General features: G+C 38.8%; 1 protein-coding gene and 1 pseudogene across 4 annotated transcripts in view; one reads left to right on the forward strand and one right to left on the reverse strand.

The window, feature by feature from the left end:
* Positions 1–1,656: 1,656 nt before the first annotated feature.
* The window catches only part of PALS1 (protein associated with LIN7 1, MAGUK p55 family member), a 75,191-nt gene continuing 55,756 nt past the window's right edge, over positions 1,657–21,091 (forward strand). For 2 of the 4 annotated variants that reach the window (XM_053928813.2, XM_053928815.2), the window contains exon 1: positions 2,297–2,590. The gene's annotated coding sequence lies outside the window, so the exon portion shown is untranslated. Of the gene's footprint in view, positions 2,081–2,296; positions 2,591–21,091 lie in introns of those variants that run through there. The other 2 variants (XM_024568368.2, XM_053928814.1) reach the window with 2 other exon arrangements.
* Positions 13,773–13,845, reverse strand: LOC112312162 (small nucleolar RNA U3; annotated as a pseudogene).

Below are 21,091 nucleotides of genomic sequence, written 5' to 3' on the forward strand. Positions count from 1 at the left end.
TGGTCACCCTCTGCCATGCACTTGTTTTTCCAGTTTGTCTTCCACTACTCACCCAAAATACTTAGTTACAGATTTGCCAGGGTGATTCAGTGGGTGAACCTGCCATGTGACAAGGATGAACAACTCTTCTGACAGGGGATTTTAAACCATGGATCACCCATTGCTTTCTGTTGGGATGAAATCACATTTTCTTAACTCTCTGTGCCATTCATGCTAGATTAAATATTTTTTAAAACTACTAGAATCTTAAAACTAGTAAAAAATGTAATTAACCTGTTATATTATGGATGAGAAAATTTAGGCAAGTAAATTTAGGAAGCGTTAGGAAAAGTTTAGGAAATTTTTCACACATACAAGTCACAGAACTAGTTAGCATCAAAGCTAAATCTCAAATCCATTTACCTTACCTGCAGTTTCTATATCTTACATTCTTCATTTTTTGCACACAAAGCCAGTAATCTGAGTGATTTCGGGATTCTGGGAATGGCTTTATCCACCAGAGAATAAACTTTTATTTGTCTTAAGGTCTACCCTCTTTTAAAATGAAAACACCTTTGAGAAATAAAAATAACTAATGTTTGTATAGAACTTTACATAGGAATCTCCACATATTTTGAGAATGTCAGCTGCTATCTCACACAGTGATCATCTTTTTATCCGTGTGTGGTCCTGTAACAGCGGTCTCTAAGCGGCAGGGGAAACAAGCCTAGGTAGCTGGGCGTTCATTTGGTTAGGCGTGTTATGCAAAATTGCTTGGAGCCAGGCAATTAGAATGCATGGGTAATGGGAGACTCTCTCTGAAGAGTACATTTCTTTGAACAGCTAGATCAGTGGTTCTTAAACGGAGATTTTGGCCCCAGGGGGACCTTTGGCAATGTATAGTGACATTTTTCATGGTCATAATGGGGGCAGTGGTGCTATTGGCATCTAGAGCGTAGAGACCTGGGATGCTGCTATATAACATCCTACAATGCACTGGACAGTCCCCCACAACAAAGAATGCTGTGGCCCGAATGTCAATGGCCCTGAGGTTGAGAAATCCTGAGGCAGAAGATGAAAAATTCATTTAGGAACTAGAGGAGGCTTCTTAAATTATTTTATGCATTTAAGAACTTAGAAAAGGAAATAGCTCACACACATAGGCACCCTTTTTTGTATATGGCTAACAGTTCCTAGGGAACTCTAAACATTGTTTATCTGGATTTTCTTGCACTGGGTAGGGGTTGGCCCAGGACACTCTAAACCCATCCACTCGAGTTTTGTGAAACAGCTGTGGCTCTTGGCATTCTTCCTTTCTGGTTTTCAGAACTCGATCCAAGCTGCTAGCTTTTTGGAGTCTTCTGCGGTAACAGAGAATTCTTCTGCGGGACACTACATGTGTAGTGTTCAAGTATGTCACGTTAAAAGAAACCCACAAATGTTAAATCATGTGACGTCTTTCATAGGACAGGAGGAGTGGCCTCGCGGGGAATCAGATTTTCTTTAGGAGCGGACAGTCTTCCACGGAAAGAAGAGTCAAGGGCTGTAGAACGGTAACCTGCTCCCGACTACGTCCCAGGGATACCTCGCATCCCCACACAACCTACTAGACCCAACCTCAACCCCAAAGCGATTTCCTTTGCCTACAAGCCCCGAGCAGCTTGCCATTCATACAGGGAGACGCGCCAGTGCGCGCGACCAGACGCTCGGGAGTTGCAGAACTGACCAATGAGAGGGCTGGCTCTCCGCACCGGCTCCGGATTGGGCGAACCGCGCCAGCCTTTCTGCCTAGCAGGGGGCGGGGCGCGCCCAGGAGGGACTGGGATAGGCGCTCCCGCTACGCCAGAGTCCCGCGGGCGCGTGCGCGGTCTTGCGGCGGCCGCGGGGGCCGGTCTCGCGCGGTGCAGAGGTGGAGTCGCCGGCGGCGGAGACGGCGGCGGCTGGCGTCGGAGGCGGGGGCGGGGACTAAGGATTGTGAGGTGGGGAATCGGGAGTTTCTGGATTCTTTATCCGGTATCTTAAGTGCCGTTGGGGAGCTGTCGTTTGTGCAGTATTTAGAGGCTGCTGGGGCAGCAGGATCCGCGGCCGCCGTGGCGCAGAGGTAAGAGACGGACCGGCGGCGGCTCGGTGTGGAGGTCTTAATCAACAGGTCCCCAGGAGCGCGGCGGGGGAGGGGCAGTCGGGTTCGTCCCCTCCCCCACACGCCGTGCGCTGGGCTCCGGAGGGACCTGGGGCTGCCCTGTGGGCTGCCCCACGCCGCGGGAGCCCAACCTTTGTCCCTTGGAGGAGCGCTGCCTGGCTGTACCCAGTCCCTCTGTCTTGACGAGAACGCACCTTGGCGGCGCTGCTGCCCTCCCAGCCCGAGTTGCGGGGGGCGCGGCAGGGAGTCGCTTGTCCTCTGCACCTCCATCCCCGAGTTCGGGACTCCCGGGACTCCCTCTGAGCCGGGTCGGGGAAATCGGCGGGGCGAACACTTTCCTTGAGAACGCGGAATGTAGTCAGCGTTCCTCTGTCTGACTCAGCTCCTGGTACTGAGCTGCTCGTTGCGTTCTTTAAACCAATAAACAATTCTTACTTCCTTGTGACCGATTTTAAAGAAAAACCTATTCTCGTAAGTAGTTTCTGATAATTTACTCTAAGTTTGCAAGGTGAACTTTGAAGCCTGTAAATTGTCGGAAGCTGCATTTAAGAAAGTTGCTTTAAACAATCTTCGGTGCAAATTATGTAACTTACTAATAATAACCCACCTTATGCTTATTTGATCGACACACAGTAATGTGTACGGAATTTAGATTTCGGTCCCAAAGTTTTAATTCAAGCTTTAATCCGAATTAGGTTTCGATTTCAAGTTTTGGGTTTTTGGTGGGTTTTTTTTTGGCATTTGGCGCTAAAATTAAAATCTGATACCTAGGAGGTTTTTAGAAGTAGTATATAGTCTACGTTTTGTCTCCGTACTCGTTTAGAATTGTAAGAATTTAGATTTGGAAAGTGTAGAACAAGAATTTTGAAGTTTGATTTTACCGACAAGGTGAAAGGTGTTAATATTTCTGCTTTAAAAAAATAATGTTTTAATGATTGTGTTCTAATTATGCTTTTGGATTATACCAGAAGTTAATAGCCTATTAAATCCTGCAATAGGAACAAATGACATGTTGGTTATTTGGTGTCTTTGAAGTGTAAGTATTGGTGGTAATGAAATTGTTAAATAAGCTTGTTTGGATTATAAAGTACTGATTTCTTTTTTTACTAGACCCCTGTGCCATGGCATATTACAAGTTTTTAAAGGCTCTTTATTGTAGCAGGCTGAAGCTATGAAATTATCATGTAAGGTCTTTGTATATAAAACAGGCAAAAACATGAAAGGGAATCCATTTTATCTTTGTTTTCAGAAAGAAGCAAGTGCATCATACCTTGTACTTAAATGTTTTTGGCTAGACAGATCTGAACTTGACAGTAAATGGGCTCAATATTTACTTGTTTTAGAATGTTAGAATGAAAGAGGATATATATGTTTTACTTGAGGGTAAGCTGTTTATATTTGCCTTCTGAATTGTGATATTGATTGAACAGGCCAAGAAATTTGGTCCGTTTTATGTGTCAATATACTAAGATGTTTTATTTCTCTGATAGTTTCAGATTTCAGGGTGTCTGGGGAAAATACTTTCTCTAATAGGGGCTTTAGAATATAATTTTTGATTATGTACTTATTAAATCATTATATAATTGTTGTGTTGGAAATATTCTTAGTGGTTGTATAGCCTTACCTCTTCATTTTCCAGGAAAAGTAAAGTGAGCTTTATGTAGTAAGTAGCCCACAGTCTTGACTTCTAAAATGCTTGTCTGCAGATTCCAAGTATGGTGTCCTTTTAAGTTACCTTTCACAAAATCACATGTGTAGCCAGCAGGGTTGATTCTTTTTCTTAGGCATTTTTTCCTTTCCTTTTTGGAATAACTACTAGCCACAGTCAATTCATTCCCTTACTGAAGGGTTGTTTTCGGTTTTTCACTATTTCAAACAATATTCAGTGACTGTTTGCACGTGGGCTCGAGCACATGCGTGAAGACTCCCCTAAAATGTATACTTACCTGTAAGTCGAATTGCTGGGCCATAGGTTGATGTGCATTTTCAATTTCACTAGCTGCAACCCAGTTATCCCCTAAAGTTTGAACAGTTTGCATTCCTTCCAACAGTATGTAAGTCATTCTTGCCCGCACTTGGAATTGTCAGATTGGCATTGTAAGATTTGTACATTTCTGTCAACCTAATGAGTGAGAAATGATGTATTTGTAGTCTTTCCTTCAAAAAGACTTTATTTTTGATTTACATGAAATGAAATTAACTTTTTGTTGTACAGTTGTTTTGACAAATGCATAAAGCTGGGCAATGACCAAAATGAAGGTACAGAACAGTTCCAGCACCCAGATTCCCTTGAGCTGCCCTTTTGTGATGGACCCTTCCTCCACCCTTAATTCCTGGCAGCTAATGATCTGTTGCCTTTCTCTATACTTTGTCTTTTCCAGACTATCATATAAATGAAACAGTACCGTATCTAGCCATTTGAGTCTAGTTTCTTTCATTTGGTAAAACACATTTGAGGGTTCACCCACGCCGTGAAGTGTATCTGCCGTTCCTTCTGTTTTATTGCAGAATATTGTATTCCATTTTCATGGATGTGCCACACTTTGTTTATCCATCCACTAGGTGAAAGACATTTGAGTTATTTTCCCGGGGTGGGGGGGGGTCTATAAATAAGACTTCTGTAAATCTTTGCGGATAGGTTTTCGTGTGAACATGTCTTTGTTGCTCTTGGGTAAGCACCTTGACGTGGAATTGCTGGGTCATATGACAACTGTATGTTTAACTTTATTAAAGCTGTCTGTTGTAAACAGAATAATGTCCCACCAAGATGTCCTAATCCCTGGAACCTGTGAATAAATTAGGTTACAATGCAAGGATGAATTAAAATTGCAGGTGGAATTAAGATTGCTAATCAGCCGACTATAAAATATTAAGATTATCCTGGATTATCCAGGTGGGCCCAGTGTATCACAAAGGTCCTTAAAAAGGAAAGAGAAGCAGTAGAGTCAGAAGACAAGATGTAACAAGGAAAGAAGGGCCAGAGAGACATGGAGTACTTGGTTTTGAGGATGGAGGAAGGGGGCCATAAACTAAGGCTGGAGTGGTCTGGAGAAAAAGCTAGGAAATGGATTAACCTTTAGAGCCCCCAGAAAAGAATGCAGCTCCACCAGTGCCTTGATTTTAGCCCAGGGAGTCCTGAATCAGACTTTTAACCAACAAAATGTAAAATAGTAATAAATTTGTGTTGTTTTAAGCCACTGAGTTTCTGGTTATTTGTTACAGCAACATAGGAAGCTATAACCATAGTTACAACAAAACCATAGGAAACTATATGCTGTAAAACTATTTTTCAAAGAGGCTAAACCAGTTTGTATTTCCCTCAGCAATGTATGAGTGTTTGTTATTTTATATCCTCATCAGCACTTGGTATGGTAAATCTTTTTACTTTAGTTATGCTAATAAGTATGTAGCAGTATCTCATTGCAGTTTTTATTTGTATTTTTCTCATGACTAATGATATTAAGCATCTTTTCATGTGCTTTTTGCCATCTGCATATCTTCACTGAAGTGTCCAAATATTTTACCCATTTTAAATTAGGATTTTCTCATTGTTGAGTTTTGAGAGTTCTCTATAGTCTTTTGTCAGATATGTGATTTGCAAAGATTTTTCTCCCAGCCTGTGGCTTGCCTTTTCTATTTTTTTAACAGTGTCTTTCGAAGTACAGAAGTTTTAAATTTTGATGTAGTCCAAAACATTAGTATTTTCTTTTATGGATTTTACTTTTGGTGTTGTATCTAGGAACACTGCTTAGCCCAAGGTCACAAAGATTTTCTCCTACGTTTTCTTCTACAAGGTTTGTATTTTACATTTAGATCTGTGTTTATGTTCTGTTTTGAGTCCATTTTTGTATGGAGAGAGGTTTGGGTTGAGTTTATTTGTCACATTGTTCTGTGACCATTTGTTGAAATGATTGTCCTTTCTCCGTTGGAATGCCTTTGTCTCTTGGTCAAAAGTCATTTGACTGCATTGTGTGGGTCAGTTTCTAGGCCTTTGTGTTCCATTGATCTGTTTGTCTATACTTTGACAATATCACGCTGTCTTGATTGCTAGAGCTTTGAAATAAGTCTTGAAATCAAGTAATGTGAGTTTTCCAACTTTATTCCTTTTCAAAATTGTTTTCACTATTTTAGTTCTTTTGTCTTTCCATGTAAATTTTAGAATCTGCTTCTTAGTATCCACAGAAAAATTCTGCTGGAATTTTTGGGGGGATTGTGTTTATAGTTCAGTTTGGGGGTAATTGACATCTTAAACAAATTGAAATTTCCAATCTGTGAACATGGTGTTCTCTATTTATTTAGGTCTTTGATTTCTGTTATGAGTGTTTTTAGTTTTCAACATACAGATGTTTTCAACATCCTGCCAATATTTTATTAGATCTATACCTAAGTATTTCAGTATTTTGGTCCTGTTGTAAATGGTCATTTAAAAAGACTTGGGTTTCCATTTGATCATTGACAAGATATAGTACAATTTTTTTTTTCTGTATTTGACTTTGTACCCTGAGTTTTTACTCATCTATTCTATGAGCTTTTGGAGCGGTAGGTTTCTTGGGATTTTCTGAGTAGACAGTCGTGCAGTCTATTAGACACGTGTTTATTTCTTTCTAGTCTGTATGCTTTTTCTTGACTTACAAGAGTGATGAAGGGGAACATGCTTGCTTTGTTCACCAATTTAAAGGGCACGCATTCAGTCTTACATCTTTACAATGTTAGCAGTAGGTCATTTGTAGATTCTCTAAATCAGGTTAAGGAAGTTTTCTGAGGTTGCTGAGGGCTTTTATCATGAATGGATGTGGAATTTTGTTAAATGTCTTTTCTGCATCTGTTGAGGTGATCATGTGGATTTTTTGCATTAATCTGTTAATATGGTGAATCACAAAAAGTAATTTTCAAATATTGAACCAGCCTTGCATGTTTCTGGGAATAACTCTAGAACTTCAAACAAAAATCATTTTGGATTATTTTTCTTTAACTAATATACATTAATACTTTTTAAAAATGAAGAAGGAAACAATACTAAGATTTTGTGAATTAAAGTGTTTATAAAACAAAAGGAGAAAGGTATTCATTAACAGTTGTATAAATTTTACATGTTTGTAGGACTTAAGTTTTCTTGACCTGTACTGGAGTTTGTGGACCGTATTTTACCTAACTGGAGGACTCGTGTTTAAAATTACTAAGTGAAGAAAGAAAATGTTATTTATATCACTGTAATGACACATTCCTTGTGTTGGGTGAATTTAGGCAAGTTGTTTAAATGTATTTGGTGAGTGAAGTATATTTTGAATGAAGGTGAAATGATATAATTAGATTTTTTACTTGGAATGATAATGGGAATTTATAAACAACAACAAACATGCTTTTTCCTAACACTAGAATAAATCTGTTACAGACCCTTGGGTAATCAGGTAAATGTTGGCTTGGTCAGAGTAGAATGAATTCGTTGAGTGTATTAAATCAAAAATGTATGAAGTAAAATATGAAATAAAGTACTTAAAAGAAAAAGCCAGGGTCTGTTTTTCTGTAATGAAGATGTTCCTTCGTGGAAAATGTGGGTGCTTGGTAGAAATATGCATGCTCATTAAATATATTAAATACTTTTGAATTGTGAGGTTTTTCCCACATCAATTCAGACAACAGAAGACAGTTTAATTAAGGAGAATAAAGGTTCAGTAACCTTGTAATCAAGCTGTTTAAGTTTATCATTTTTATAAATTTGGACTCACGTGATTTAACCTCAAGATCCAAGCAGTGTGGCCTTTTGTCTCTATTTTATTTATTTATTTATTTATTTATTTATTTATTTATTTATTAATCGTCACCCAAGGATATATTTATTGATTTTTAGAGAGAGAGAGAGAGAGAAACATCAATGTGAGAAACATCAATTGGTTGCCTCCCATACGCACCCCAACGAGGGATGGAATCTGCAAAGTAGGTCTGTGCCCTGACCTGGGATTGAACCTGCAGCCTTTTAGTGTACAGGGACGACTCTACAACCAAATGAACCACCTGGCCAGGGTGTCTCTTAAAATTTTAAAGTTCCATCTTTGTTTAATAGTTACCTCAAGTACCCTAAACAATGAAGTTTTGAGGCCTTGAAGGTTCCTGACATCTTTGATTCTTCACGGCAGGGGATGGCAGCTTTCTGTAAAGGGCTGGGTAGTCAACATTTTACGCTTTTGAGGCCATATCATTTCTGTTGCAAGGACTCTACTCCACTGTTGTAGTGCAAAGTGCAAACCAATAAATGTGACTGTGTTCGATAACACTTTATTTATAGAAACTGGGTGTGCTTGATTTGGCCTGTGGACTTAGTTTGTCTACTTTTGTATTAGGCAAAAAGTCAGCAGGAAAAATGAAAATAATTGTAGTAATGTAGTGGCAAGAGCCTTAGAGTCAGCTGAGTTGGGAAGTTACTTACGCTGTAGTTCACAGCCAAGCCTTCACTTTGCTCATCTGTAACATGTAGCCACCTCATACGATCAGAAAGGTTAGAATAAGGTATGGAAGGCACTGACCAAAATAATTTGACATATGGTAGATAATAAGTATTTGCTTCCCTCCCCCTTCTTGTTTTATGGCTGCACAACGCTTTGCTGTCAAGAAATCCACAGATGTGAACTAATTGAGGAGGTTCATTTGAGGAGATTCACTTTTAGTATATCTAATTAGTTATTCCAAATATTAGAAATTATAACTTTATATTTATAGCTAAATTGTCTTGAATTATGCTTTCTTTGATAAAAGTTGCATCTGTTTGGCTCCATAATACAATAGTATCAAAACACTGATAATTTGTGTTTCGTATATTGCGGGTTTTACATTGGCATGGGAAATGCTGGATGATGACACTTAACATGTATTACAGTACTTCGATTTGACCTAACAAGTACGCTTCCTGTATTTTACTTGTGTGCTTCCCAAGTACCTCTAAGACTGCATTTATTTAAAATCACTGGCTGCCTTCTACGCATACGCCAAAGTGGGTGCTGTGCTAGGATTTGGTTGCACTTACAGGATGCCTCTATATGTACTTATTTTTGTGTAATGTTTAGGATATAAGTGAGGCTTCAGAAAGTTGTTTTTCTTCCTTTCTGTATTTCTCCTAAGCTAGAGCTGGATTTGAGACTTCTAACTCCTCTTTCCACTCCAAAAAAAAAATCTGTGCTCCTTCACAGATCAGAGGCAGGATTGCAATGAACTGCATTATATTTGATAATGATATTTTTGAATAGATTATGTGATTATCAATAATTCGATTAAGCAGTTTTACAGAAATTGTGTGAATCGGTTGTCAGACTGAGTCAGTGACGACTCACTGTATTTGCATGCTGAGGCAATAATAGTGAAAGTCAGAGGGAGAAAGCGATTTTCGTAGCCCTGCTCATAAACGGTGTGCATATGTAGTGAGATCGAGTTGTCAGCTCTATCAGTTACTCTAGGGGGTTTTTCACTAGGTTGTTTTTACTATACACGTTTAATTAGGCTTTAAAAAATGACATAATTTGCAGACTTGAGTTGTATTGCAGCGATTTAAAATCTTGTTTCAATAAATCACTTAATTTTACCGTCAGTGTGCTTGTGTTAATGTTTTGCTTACTTTTCTCCCTTCTGTGCAATAGATGCCTTTCATATCTGTCTTGGGTCTTATATTTCCCATTTATACAAGTTTCCTTAGGATGCTCTCCCTCTCCAGGGCACTCCAGTTGCATTTTCTGCAGCCGTGGTACAGCACTTACCCAACAGCATGGCAATTGTGGAGGCATTTTGTGTACTTGTTTACTCACTGAATTTCCATACTGGGTTTTAACTTTCTTTTTCTTGTCAGTGACTATCCAGGTGTTTCTATCAAGTGGGTACTTACCCTGTTGAATGAAAGTATGGTTTAGTAACCTTCTTTAACTGCAGAATTTGCAGGATACTAGTTCCCTCTTATTCACGGTTTCACTTTATGTGGCTTCAGTTACCTGTGGTCAGCTGTGGTTTGAAAATATTAAATGGAAAATTTCAGAAGTAAACAATTCATAAGTTTTAAATTGTGCATTGTTCTGAGTAGTGGGATTCCCATCCCCACCTGGGATGTGAATTATTCCTTTGTCCAGGGATCCACACTGAGTATGCTACCTGCCCACTGGTCACTTGGTAGTCATTTCAGTTATCAGATCAATTCTTGGGGTATCACCAGTGCCTGCGTTCAAGTAACCCTTATCTTACTTAATACCGGCCCCAAAGTGCAAGAGTGGTGATGCTGGCAATTCAGATGCCAAAGAGAAGCTGCCAAGTGCTTCCTGTAAGTGAAAAGGTGCGTATAGTACCATAAGAGAATTTGTGAAAGAAACCACATTCACGTAATTTTTAAGAGTATAATGTTGTAATTGTCCTATTTTATTGTTAGTTGTTGTTAATCTCTTACTGTCTCTAATGAGTTAAGCTTTATCGTAGGTATGTATGTATGAGGAACAAAATGGTATAGATAGGGTTGGGTGCTATATGCAGTTTCAGACCTCCCGTCCCCTGGGGGCCTTAGAAGGAGTCCTCCACAGGTCAGAGGGATCTGCTGTGTAATCTGTAAGATTGACCTTTTGTTTCCCTTTCTTGTTATATAACCGCCTTATGTTTTTCCGCCTTCTAAGACTATCTTCAAGATCAGAACATGGCTCATACCCTCCGTCAGCACTGCTGCTGTACTAAAAGTTCATTGGGTTCTAACCTCGGTGCCGTTTGCATCCTCATTAGTCGTCTTCCTTCTCAGGTTCTTCCTTCCTGTTCTGATGACACAACCCTACTTCTGGTCCTGAAAGTACTCTGTTAGTCTAATTTATAGGTAACAACAGATGTGAATCTTTATTCCTAATTTTGCTTAATGTTCTTATAACTACGCAATGGTTATTTGGTATTTCTTCAACTGTCTCCTTTTTTATGGCCAGTCATTGAATTGCATGCCAGTAAGCCATCTAGGTAGAGGTAGTCATCTCCTTATTTGCCGACCTTTGAAGCATATTGTTTTCTCTAGGAAACTATAAATCACTTGAGGTCAAAAGTTGGAATCTCCACCCTGACTGGGTCACTCAGTTGGTTGGAGTCCATCCCCAAACACCAAAAGGTTGTGGGTTCGATTCCCGGTTGAATGGTATGGTCAGGACACATACCTAAGTTGTGGGTTCCATCTCTGGTTGGGGCGCATTCAGGAGGCAACCAGTCGATGTTTCTCTGTCTCTCTGTCCCCCGCCCCCTCTCTCTCAAATTGATAAACATCCTTGGGTGAGGATTAAAAAAAAAGTTGGAATCTCTTATGTTTTTTAGAGACCTGAAACTTGTGATAAGTAATTGACTAAAAAGATCGATACCTGAGATTAAAGGGCATAGGGAAAATCTGTATGGAAGAAGCGTGAAAATAGGCATCTAGAAAGCAAAACCATACTGTGTGACTCGGTAGTTAGGATTCTAAGAGAGTCGTCATGGTGCGTTGTTATCATGGTGAAAGACTAGATGCAGTCGGACTGACGACCAGGCTCTGGAGTTTCTGCTACAGGAAGGGCTCAAAGGCAGCAGTTTTGTTACTCTATTTTCAAGTGTAGGTGGTCCCTTTGGGAATCTTCCTTATAATTAATGCCTTTACTCCTTTAGTAAACTGGTTCCCTCTCATTTTTAAATTAAAGATGTAATATATTCATTTTTGTGTGGTAGAGGAAGTCCTGACTACTAAAGAACCATTCTAATAATTGCTTAAGTGCTTTATTTGAAAACTTTTAGTTTATTGTTGCATTGTATTTGAAACTGTTTATAGTCTTAAGGATACTATTTTGACTGCTTTTTCTAGTAGTAGTGTCCAACCCACAGCCCACAGGCTGCATGCAGCCCAACACAAAATTGTACGTTTACTTAAAACCCTTTTTTTGCTCATCAGTTTTTGTTAGTGTCTGTGTGTTTAATGTGTGGCCCAAGACAACTCTTCTTCTAGTGTGGCCCAGAGACGCCAAAATGTTACAGAGCAGAGGGGGGGGGGGGGGTGGTTCACGATAAATTATTACAGAAAGGATTCCGCCTTTCTGTCTCTGGAGGTTCCTTCCCCCCACGCCCACCTGCTAGGTTCGAAATGCCCGCCGCCAGAGGAAAGACGTCTCTCAATGCCAGAGACTGGTGAAAAGGAAAGGAATTGTTTATTCAAAAGTTACACAAACTTAGAATAATGACCTAATGTCTTCAATAAGATACTAAAGTCCTCTAGAATACCCACAGATGCACAGTCCTTCCCTCTCCCCGTGCCCAGTCCGGGGTACCATGTCTCAGGAAAAGAAGTAGAAGTCCGTGATTCAGGCTCCTGGCACCATCAGCTGTGTGGCTGCTGCAACCTCCAGTTAATCCAAAGCCGTGTGGCACCTTCTCATGGCCCACCAGCAAGAGTCCTCTCTCCCCTTTCTCTATGGCTGCAAAGTCTCTCCTGCTGCCTAAGCCGCGTGGCAAGAAGAAGCACTCCAAAACCTCGTGGTCCTCCCATTTACTCTCCTTCAGAACCGCGTGGTCCTTTTCCCCATTTACTTTGGAGCCGCGTGGTCTCCTCCTTCTCCCCCAAAACCTTGTGGCCCTCCTCTACTACTATGGAGCCGCGTGGTCTCTTTTCTACTTCAGAGCCGCATGGTCTCTCCTCTACTTCAGAGCCGCATGGTCTCTTCTTCTCTATGGCTGCCGGGCCTAGGTTTAAATCCCAGTTCCCATCTTCCTTTGCAGCCCATTTCCGACTCCTCCTACAGTCAGCTACACCTGCCAGCATCCCCGTATTCTTCCAGCTTTACTGGGCTGCCATAGTAAGTCTGGGCAGGTGTGGCCCCATAGCATGGAGCCAATCATCTCCACGCTCTCATGCAGGCCCTGTAACCAGGGGGAGTTGCTTCCCAGTCCCATCTTGGGTGGAAGCCACTCCCATCTCCCTGGCTCAAAGCAGGGCCACAGCTATTTAACATATCCATGAAACCAGTTAAAGGTTATAGATATGTTAAATGACTGTGCCAGGGGTTAGCTGCAAAGCTCTTGCTACCCAAAACAGCTCTGAATGGCCCTGTTCCATGTGTCCCATCCCCCCTGGCTCAGGCCTGTAGGGGTGAGGACATCCTATATACATTTTTCTAATGTTTCCTGGACACCCCGAGTCCTGGACCCCATTACAAATCCCTTCTTGGGGCCCTCCTCTTGGCTGCACCCTGCTTCAAAAAGGCTGGACACTCCTGGAAAGGTTCCAGAACTCTTAAAAGGGCTTTGTTGCTGCTGCTAATTTTTATAGACTTTTAGAAGATAGTTGTAATTTAAAGTTTCTGTGTTTCTTTTTCTTTCGAAAGATAATGTCTTTGTTTCCCCCCCCCCCCGAAATTATAAAAGTAACTTTTCTGGTCAATATTTTGTGAGCTATCCAAATAGTACAGAAGTATAAGTAAAAAATAAGACCTGAACGGTCTGTTATCCTTGCTTTTCATAGATGTTAAATGAAAACACATTTTTTGTCAGTAACTTTAAAACATATCTTTTATGTGTGTTGGTAAGAATAGGATGATATATAAACACCATTCCAAAGCTTGCTTTATTCTCTTGCCTTTGTTTCATACTCTGGGGCCACATTAAAATTTTTTTAAATAAATAGGTAGAATTCATTTTAATAGCATATTATTTCACACAATGTATTAAATATATTAGTAATGGACTATAGAAATGATCCCTGAAAGTATAGTCTTTGTGTTAAATATATTAGGTCCAATGTACTCGATAACAAAAAAATAGGTAATAAAATGTTTTACATCCATTTTTCCATACTGACTTCTTCAAAATTCAGTGTATTTTACACTGATGGCAAATCTCCGTTAGAATGATTAATTTTCATTGCAAATACTTGATCTATAGTTATGTTTTATTTGCAGTTGAGCCCTGGCTGATGTGATACAGTGGATTGAGCACTGGCCTGCGAACCAAAGGGTCGCCAGTTCGATTCCCAGTCAGGGCACATGCCTGGGTTACATGCCAGATCCCCCAGTAAGGGGTGTGCAAGAGGCAACCACACGTTGATGTTTCTTTCCTGTCATTCTCCCTCCCTTCCCTTCTCTAAAAATAAATAAAATATTTTTAAAAATAAAAATAAATTTACAGTTGAAAAAGTAGATTAACATACCCAGATAGTTCCAAACATACTCTATGGCATAAATTTCTAGGAAAGGAATTGATAGATCAACGGTTTATTTTAAATTTTTGGACATGATTGGCCACTCAGACAGACACAAAAAATCCTCATACCAAAGTAAATACTTTTACATATTTATGCTAATTTTTTTCCTTCCTACTGTATTTGGAAGAAAAGAATCACTCTCACTATATTTTCTTGGGGAGAACAACAAAAGAGGCAGACTCAGAAGTCAGGAGAATCTGTGAGGAATTAAGGTTGGGGGCAGGGATGCAAATGAGTAACTCAAAGAGGATGTGATCTGCTGTAGTACCAAGTAAATCAAGATCCTAAGAAACAGACTTCAATTTGAGGTCCAGTTGTGCCATTTAGCTTTTTACATTGGAAAAGTTACTTATCTTTACTTAGCTAAGTTACAAAATGGAATGGGAAGATGGTTGTGAGGGTTAATGAGATAATGCATGCCAGATACAGTGAATGAACGGGTACATAGCAATCCCTTAGTAAACAGTAGGGGAAAGACAAAAAAAGAAAAAGTTTGAAAAAGGTCACTGTAAGCTGTGCTTCAGGAAAGATAATATGGCAGTACTGTGTAAAATGATTGGCAACTAGAAAGACCAGGGTTGGGTGACTTACCAAGTTCTAGGAAATCCATGGAAGAAAAAATGTGTATAAAATTTAAGGTAGTGAATGAAAAGGGAGAAACTGGGAGGGGTGTGTGCGTGTGTGTGTGTGTGTGTGTGTGTGTATGATATTAAGGAGGGAGAATTGATGGGAGTTGATATGATTAGTTAGTAACATTTAGGGTATTACAGTTTTGATTTTTAATACTTAAATTTGACCCCAGGGGGATACCTGATTTATCTGACAGGAGCTAGTCTATTATATTTTACGGTATTAATTTTTTAAGGTATAAATTAATATTTTATTAAACTGTTTGTCAAGGCAGGACATGTGGCTCACTTGACAGCACATACACTGGAGGATTACAGAGTAGAGAGTAACAGTCTAAAAATGTTAACCAGGATCCGGGATTGTTGGTAATCTGATTTCTTTCAGATGAGTAGGAAAATTCACATGCATTCTACCATTTCTCCACTTAACTACAAATTTAAATTTTGGGTAGATGTGGCTGCTTGGCTGAGTATTTAGAAACTTGGAGCACTGTATGTCCTCCTGCTGCAATCCGGTGTACAGTAACTGTAGTCTGTTACAATGTACCACAGTGAAATACTACGTTAGAGTGCACTTGTTCCTTTTATGAAGCAGGAAGTTGAGAAAAAGAATAATCATTTTAAAGGTAAAAGAATGATGTACAGTTGATCCTTGAACAACACAGGAGTTAGGGGCACTGACTCCCACACAGTCAAATCCTTGTATAACTTTAGACTCCCCAGAAACTTAAGTTGTCCCTTAGTATCGACAGGGGATTGGTTCCGGGACCCCTGTGGATACCCAAAACCTTGGATGCTCAAGTCCCTTATGTAAAAAACAGATCGGTGCATACAGTCTGCCCTCCGCTTCCAGGGACTCCCAACTGCATAGTCAAAAACAGTACAGGTATTTATTGAAAAAATCTGCTGTAAGTGGAGCTACTCAGTTCAAACCCATGTTGTCCAAGGGTAAACTTTATGCGATTTTTGAAAAGGGGGGTATAGTCAGCATGGTGTTATCTTAGATGGAACTCACGTGGAACTATGGATCCACGTAAGGGTTCACTGATACAGATTTTAATGCCTATTCTATTAATATCTTGCTCTGTGACTTACCTTGTAGTACCCGTATATCTTCTGGAAAGTGGGGACGTCTGACCTGCTTACCGAAATTTCAGGGCAACTGTGGAGATCAAATGAGATGTTTGAATTTACTGTAGAAACTGAAAAACTTTACAAATGTAAGATATGAATATGTAAATTACTTACAGATTTTCATTTCTAGCCTATTCTATTTGGTTTCCCCATCTAGAAATTAACAACCTGTCAATGTTCTCACTTTAAGTGCAGTACTTCAAAAATGGAACTTACCTTCTTTCCAGTTCTCCCCATCTCCCTTCTCTCCCTCCCAGGGAGAAAATCCACATTCTCTGAGTTATACTCTTTTAAGGTCCTATAATTTCTCCGAGATTCAATTGTCATGCACGGTATTTTAGAATTATATTTAGCTCCTGGTCTCTAAATCTTGTCAAATCATCCTTTGTAGAAACCATTGTTTGAAATTATCCCTTTTCATTCCTTCTGCTACTTCCTTTATCTTCCCATGCATAAAGTATTAAAACGTTTTATTATCTCTCTTGGCTGCTCTACTTATGTTTCCCCTAGTTAACTCTGTTAACAATGTAAAGTAAATTTATCTTTCTAAAAAAGCCATTTTTTAAAAACTCAAACCCATAGTTTCCCATTGCTTGTAGGAGAAATTCAAAGAATTTAGCTTAGCATTCAGTCAGCTGTGGCTTTATCTTCTATCTCTTACATTGGCTCTGTTCTTATCAAGACTGCTCCTGTTCTGCAACTAGGCCATATATATTCTTGATCCTTAGCACTATTCTGAAAAGCCATACTCTAAGTAACTTTATTCCGCACATTATATATAAATGTCACAGTCAGTTTGAAATGTTATGAATTACCTTTTGTCCCAGTGCCTTTAAAAAAAAAAACTTTACTAACCTTTTGGATTCATTTAATCTTTTATAACGAAGTTGTTGGAGGTGATAATGGGGCAGTTCCAGTAACCAACTATTTGATATCTTTGATACTGTTTGGCTCTTAACCAATTCCTTCTATGAGTGTGTGGTCTTGAATATCACCAGACACCTTCAACTTTGTGTTTGATGTAAGTAAATGGAGAATTTTCCCACTGAATTAAGAAAAAACAAAAACAATACTTTCATTTCAGAGAATATTACATGTAGTATATAGGAAGCTTAATTATCTGTTTTTCAAAATGATTTCTTGCTCTCCCAGCTCATCTTTGTACTACAAGGTACTACTCTAATACAGCAGTATCCAAATTTGTAAAAGAAAACAGTGAATGATGATGCATTATGCAGTCCCATTGGTTCCTGGGAGTACTTATGGTCAATGCTGTATTTTAAGTATAAAAAAGCAAGAAGCAGCTACCAGGTATTTGGGTTTGCACATGTGTTTTTCATAGGATTTCATTGTTTAAAAGAGAAAATATCTGTGGACAAGTGAAGGCAAATCTCAGAAAGGTGCCCTTCAAAGCACTGAACTGAGAATTGTCATAATCCACTGAAGTTTTTCTTTTTCTTCTCTTAGTATTGGAAAAGACTAAATAAAAATAACGGCAAGAGGGAAGAGCTTCTGTTCTGAAGTCATAGAGACTTGGTATGAGTCTCCACTCTACCATTTAGATTTATGACCTTGGGAAGCAGCCTAACCTCTCCATGTTTGTTTGCCACACCTGTAAACTGAGGATAACTCTGAGAAGTTGCAAGGATTGAATGAGATGATAATATGTGAAATTCTGGGCACTCTGCCTGGCAAGTAGTGCTGTTGCTTTTACTTCTGCTGTTAACCACTGTCACCGTCACTGCTTACTCAAACCATTTACATAATTACTCTACTTTCGTCCTCTGGAAAATGCCATACAAGGATGTTGTAAAAACCATGTTATAATGGGTGTGGAACTATGTACACAGAATACCTGTTGTAACTGTTGAATATTTATTTAGAGGTGCTCTTTGGGCAAAATCTTTGCTTCTTTAAACCTGTCTTCTTACTTGTCATTGGGGATAACAACAGCACTTAAAGTTGTAGGATTGTTTGAGGGTTAACAACGTTAAGTGTTGTGGTGCTGTGTTTAGCACACAGTAAATAACATGGTAATTAAATATGTTTTGTCTGTACTTTTTTGGTCTTTTCTTGTTTGGGCCACTCTTTTTTGTAAGATTGTATTTATTTATTTTAGAAGAGAAGGGAGGGAGAAAAAGAGAAACAACAATGTGGAAGAGAAACATCGATGGGTTGCCTCTCTCACATCCCCAACCCAGGACCTGGCCTGCAACCCAGGCATGTGTCCTTATTGGGAATCAAACCAGCAACCTTCCAGTTTGCAGGCCGGTGCTCAACCCGCTGAACCACACCAGCCAGGACCTGGGCCACTCTTACGTAGCTATTTATTATTTTATATGCACGTTTTGTTTCTCTGGCTAGATTGTAAGCATTTAATGGTGGGCGATATATGAGGGATATATTACTAAAATTGGCCTTGCTTTCCCACTCAGGTTCCAGTATACAGTGTAAAGCAATTTATTTGGCAATAGTTGTTACTCTATTTATACTGTTGCTATTCTGTTGGCAGTCATTGCTTTGTTGAATTTCTGGGTTTATTGATCTCTGCCACTAAGTATTTGTGTAACCTTGGCAAGTGACTTAAATTTTCTAATCCTTCCTTTGTCATATGTCAAATAAGAAAAATTCATTAAGTAAATAAGTTTGTTTTGCTATTTAAACATTTAAGTTAGTTGAACATTTTCCCCTTGAAACTTATAAAGTAAAAGCGAGCTTCTGCTCTCATCTTCCTATCCACTGCCAAGATTACCCTTGAAGTCCCTTCCTGAACATTTTGAGAAACGCTGGATTAGATGATTTTAAGGATCTTCTAGGCTCAGTATTTATTAATTATTTGAAACCAACAGTACATGAAAAAGAGTCGTAACACAATAAGCAAAAATACCACTAGGTGGTTATCAAGGAAGCTTGGCTATTTAAAGTTTGTCTTGAATGTGTGAAAAACAACTAATTTTATTGAATGGGTAAATGCCTCAGTTTTGGATTAGTTGATATTCCAGTGTTTGTTTTGTTTAACTCCGGCTTTCTCAATGTGGGTGGTATTGACATTTTGACTGGGTAATTCCCTGTTATGGGGGGCTGTCCTGTGCATGTTGAGCAGTGTTCCTGACCTCTGCTAAGCACAACAGATACCAGTAGCACTCCCCCCAGTCCTGGCAGTAAAAAATGTGTCCAGTTGTTGTCAAAATTCTCCTGGTGATGACAGCGGAAGGAAGAGCCACCCTTGATTGAGAACCACTTGAATCCAAATGTAAGAGTCAAGGGGATGATAATTTGTAAATAAATTTATGCTAAACTTTGTTTAAATGAGGATTTTAGGATATACATGTTTAATAGATTATAAATGCAGCAGTATTTTTCCATCATATTTTCCATGTTGTCTATTTGTTTCAAGGCAGTTTTATGGTCTAGAGTCATGGGGTGAGAATAGGAACTTGTAGACTGAATCTTTTTATAGCAGGTGTGTTTTAAATATGTACAGTTTTTGCCAGGAATGTTCAAAGCTGCTTTCTCTGAAAGTTAACATCTGAGAAGGTGTATTTTCTTTTGCTGTCTGTGAGGGCAGATGATTTATGTGTTGTTAGTTATAATGTTATTTACCCCTATTTCTCTCTGAAATTTTTACTTTGAAATTTTTTTCAGTTAAGGGAATTTTACTTCCATTCTTTACAAATTTACCTGGCATGGTACATTCTAAATATACAGTAGTTAGTTTTAAAGTTAGTAAGAATAGCAATGGCTTCTTTGGAATGCAGTTATATCTATCCGAAACCTAAACCATGAATTAGGTAGAAGTTTCAAAATATCCTCAGTATAGGACTTGTCGGAATGTTCCCTTAAAAAGTAAAACCAGGACATTTGTGCTCGGTCTTTTTCTTAATGTAAGGAGCTTGATTTGTCCGTTAATAGCTTAATTTTTTTTTCTTTTACATTGCACCTGTTGAGTTTAACAAGTTCAGTTTACTTCAAATAAATATTTTTAAAATATTTTTCATTCTCCAATGTAAATAATTGAAAAATTAGTCTCTCAGTTAACTATTGATTGAGTCGAGTCTATACAGTTTTGTTTAAATTGTTGTCAGTAATAACTTCTGAGCTAATACTTTGCACAACTAGCCCAAATATGTTTGAGTTTTGACTTGTATTTACTTAATTTTAGGCATAGCTAAGTTCATTCTCTGTGAAGATGATGCTGTTCATTGTTGGAAACAAATGTATGCATTGAGTTAAACATTTATTGAGTAAATAGGGGTTTGCGATGTCAGTATATGACTTGTTTTTGGAATATACAGTGGTCTTTTTAAAAATTGGTTTGTTGAGATATAATTTACATGTGGCAAGATGCAAATTTAAGTGTATATTTAAAATCAGCTCAGTAGATACACTTACATTAAAATTCACCAATCCTAAGTGTTCAGTTTGATAAGTTTTAAAAACAGTTTGAGTACAGTTTGAGTTTTTTTTATTACTTTTATAGTATCATGCAGATATCACTGAAATGTACTTTTATTACCCTTCGATCACCTAAAAAAAATTCCCTTGTCTTGTTGTAGCCAGTTTCTGCTCCCACTCCCAGTTCTAGGAAACCACCAGACTGCTTTCTCTAACGGTGCTGGTTTTGCCGCCTCTGGAAATACACGGATGGAGTCATGCAGTATGTGCTCTTGTATGTGGCATTGTGTTTTGCAGGCCGTCCGCGTTGTTGCATATCGTCACTAGTTCATTCCTTTTTATTATTGATAGTATTGTGTATTTTATTTATCTGTTCACCAGCTAAAGGACATTTGGATTGTGTCCAATTTTAAGTTCTTTACAAGGCTTCTTTGAATTTTCCACACAGATCTTTGTGATTTTTTACAAATAAAAATATGTTTTTGTTTTTCTTGTGTGGAGTCGCTGGGTTATATCTTACACGTTTAGTGTTTTAAGAAACTGCCTGACTACTATTTTATAACATCCTCATCAGTATTATTTCAGTATTTCAGTTCTCACGTC

The sequence above is a fragment of the Desmodus rotundus genome, chromosome 7 (genome assembly GCF_022682495.2).
Source record: "Desmodus rotundus isolate HL8 chromosome 7, HLdesRot8A.1, whole genome shotgun sequence".
NCBI lineage: Eukaryota > Metazoa > Chordata > Mammalia > Chiroptera > Phyllostomidae > Desmodus > Desmodus rotundus.